At 27.5% G+C, this 3675-nt stretch overlaps 1 protein-coding gene across 1 annotated transcript in view; it reads left to right on the top strand.

Moving 5' to 3' along the window:
• The window catches only part of LOC119676604 (dedicator of cytokinesis protein 3-like), a 42099-nt gene that overhangs the window by 9916 nt on the left and 28508 nt on the right, over positions 1-3675 (top strand). The gene's annotated exons all lie outside the window — the stretch shown is intronic.

Raw genomic sequence — 3675 nt, 5'->3', positions numbered from 1 at the left:
TTTTCACCTTTCATCTTATGATTTCACTATTTTTTCAGTTTATTTTTATTAACGTTATTCCATCTATAAAAATGCCCCGAAGCTTTCGATTTCCACTTTTCCTCGCTACTTTCCTGATTGCAATATATTTTACATTTTCAATTTTTTATTTAAGTCTGTTGCTTCCTATTTTTATTACAACATTTAAATCCTGGCAAAACAGAAAATAAGGATTACAAAAAAACAAAAAAAAAAGGAAAATATTACAAATAAAAAAACTCACAAATAAAATTTTGATAGCAAAAATGTGAAAGCGAAACATTATCCAAATGAAAAATAATCAAAAAAAAATTGAAGGTAAAACGAGATGAAATCCAATTGAAAAAATAAAAATAAAATAAGAAAATAAACATTACACACAGAATGGAAAACAACAACAAAACGTTCGGTTGACGTTATTTTCGAAGTTATTTTTCGATTTCCATAAATTTTTCAATGATTTCGATTGGTTCCACAACCAAAAGCCACCAACAACTTTTCATGTTTAGTGTGAAAAACGACTACATTTCCTTCAATTTATGTTGATTTATGCATGATTTTTTTTTGTGTAGCTGTACAGCTTTGAAAAGTTGGTAGTTTAATATATTGTGTAATTACACAATCCGAAACTCTATTTATAGTGTTAATAGTAACAGAAGTGCGTGTCTTTAATTCTTATGAAGAGCATAAAGGCAATTAAAGGGCAGACTGATTAGCTCGAATGTGAAAGAATAATTTCTTTATAGTCCCTGTGAACTAGTCTCAACTAGTCTACTAGATTGGCAAAGACTTCGAAAGCTATTTTTAGCTTAAACTTAAAAGCAGTTCTACTAAGTCCTTCTAAGTCTAATGGGGAGTACAATAAATGGCAAGGTTAATCAAGCCTGAACGAGGAAACAACTGTAATCCTAAAAGTAGTCTTACTGAGTTCCAAGTACTCCAAAGGTGAGTACGGTAAACGGGAAAGTTAAATAACCCTGATCGACTACAGTTTCCGTAGCATTTTCTTTATGAGTAGAAATATACAAAAATTTACACCAAAGTAACAAAACATCATTGTAAGCTTAAATGTCATCGAAAAACAACTAAACACCTAAACACCCGCTGTGTCCGGATCTAGAACCTTTTATCTAAAGCCCGAGATTTTAAATCTCGCATACGTAATTATAATCAACCATTAGCTAGCTGATTTTGAGGATAAAGCCAGTCTTACTGACTTCCTTTTCAAAGTCCCAACGCTGTTGACTTCTGAAAAGCCTAATAGCAAACCATTCACATATATTATAATAAATATAGCATATGAATGAATAAATGTTTAGGTAAAGTGAATCAACGCTGAACGAATTAAGGTGTAAAGAGTAGTACCTTAAGTCTCAGAAGAAAATATATAAAAATTTGCTAGAAACTAAAGCAAGGTAAGCTTAAATATCTAAAAATAAATCAGTTAAGAAGGCAACTATTTATCTTTTTGTATTAAGTAATTTAAAAATCTAAAAGTAAGTAAGTTACACATATAATGATTTGAATTGACTCAACTATCATGATCAAAGAACAGCAGAGCACACACTATGTATATGTTCTGTTGCGACTAGTTACCTATTTAAATTTTAAGACTTAACCTTCTAAAATTTTAATAAAATTAAACCAGAGCCAGTTATTAGAGCTTTCAGTAGTTTAGGACTATTGCGATAGAAAAATAGGGCTAAAAGAAAATAGCCCTAATTTAGTTTATAGGAACTGTGGGCAACCCTAATAAAAATAACAGATGATATTTTTCGCAATAAAAACTGAAATTAAATCTAAACAAAGATATTCTGAAAATATATGCTTAATAGTTATTAGTAGTCATATCACGACAATTAAATAAATTATTTAAAAATAACTACAAGTATATAAACTCACATTGAAATGAGAATCTTTCCAATGTCTAGCTTTAATTCGAATAAAAATGCACTTCAGTGTTAAAACTGATATAAAAATAATAAAAATTCGCTAACAGCTTCAGTTTTTCTTTTTAAATTGATTTAGGAAAAGTAGAGTGCTTGAAAGTCGATTTTGCCGTTTAATATTTCTCATGAGTTTATCTGATGTATGATTTTCCAACTGCTACATTTCACTCAAAATACCAATTTCATCTTACAAATTTTAAAAACAAAATTTAAGGATTTCTTTTCAAAGCTACTGAAGCTATTCTTAGTAAAGCAAATGAATTGCACTTATATTACATAAATAAAGAGCTTTAAGAAATATTTTATATAAAAATATTGTAGAAGAAAAAAAAATTGGAAAATTTTTAAAAAATTTTCAGTTATATTGGCAAATTAAATCCAACATTTTACCAGAAGAGATTTCGTAGGTTAGAATACAATATTAATCAAAGTTACGAGGGGGAAATAAAATATCTATGACTTTAAAAATGTGAAATAACAATTTAGTTAAAAAAATTATTAAATTTTATTAAATACCAAATATATTTAAATTTTGACATAAGTCTTACATATAAAATGATTTAAAAACTTACGACTTTTGAAAATATATAAACATTTAGTTTATATAAAGTTACGCTTACCTGAAAAAAAAAATATTTGTGATTAATTTATAATCAATATGAAAATTTTTATATTAAATTTTTTTATTTTTGTAATTAAATATTTTTTACATATAGGCCATTCTATAATAAACAAGACGAATTCGGATTGCATTTTACAGAACCGATTTCATTACCTCTAATTTGGAGGATATGTATCTCTCATTTCATTGACCCAGAAATATAAATATTTGAAAACTAGTTTCAAATCCTGTAAATACTCCATGAATCTGAATTTATGTAACTCTAAGAAGAACAATTTTTTCTGAGATATGACTCTTTTGAAAGAACCTCAGAAAAGAATTAAGCTAAATCGAAAGTGATTAGGTTAGAAAGTGTCCCGATTGCTAACTAATGGCACGCTTACTTGTTGTGATAATATTCTATGTTATGTACAATTTATATATATAAATATTATAAAAATGTTATGAAGTATTTACTTAAATTACCGTGCTTTATTAAACCGGTCAAGCATATTTCGACATACATTATAAATTGCAATTTATGAAAATTTTATTATATATTACTTGAGTGAATTATCTAAGACTTGTAATATTCTCAGTTCATAAACATCCGAAAGGTAAGGTAAACATAGTCCAATACATATATTAATATTTGTAGTATTAAAGTGATATGTTTTTAACTTTTGTTGCTTAAACCAAATATCTATAACCTTAACTGATAAATGCTGTTTATATATATAAAAAAAATATATAAAATATAAAAAAATGCATTCACTAAATTATATATATACGAGTATATAGATACATATATATGCATATATATAAATATCTATGACATATAATACAAAATATATAATATATATAATAATAATAAGCCTTGCTCGACGTCAATGATTTCGGGCAGCCTCTTGTACTGGGCATGGGCTATCTTTAAGTCGCTTCCACGTTTCACGCCGCAACGCTACGTCCTTTATATCAGTAATATTGCTTATTCTTTTTACTAGGGACTGTAAAACAGTGTTTATTTCCTCATGTTGTTCTTAGACGACCCCTTTCTCTGTTACCTTGCGGATTGTATACTAACGCCTGCAAATTTCGGTAGGAGCC

The sequence above is a fragment of the Teleopsis dalmanni genome, chromosome 2 (assembly GCF_002237135.1).
Source record: "Teleopsis dalmanni isolate 2A chromosome 2, ASM223713v2, whole genome shotgun sequence".
Lineage (NCBI taxonomy): Eukaryota > Metazoa > Arthropoda > Insecta > Diptera > Diopsidae > Teleopsis > Teleopsis dalmanni.
The sequence above is the reverse complement of the archived record's forward strand: the minus strand, read 5'-3'. Positions and strand labels throughout refer to the sequence as shown.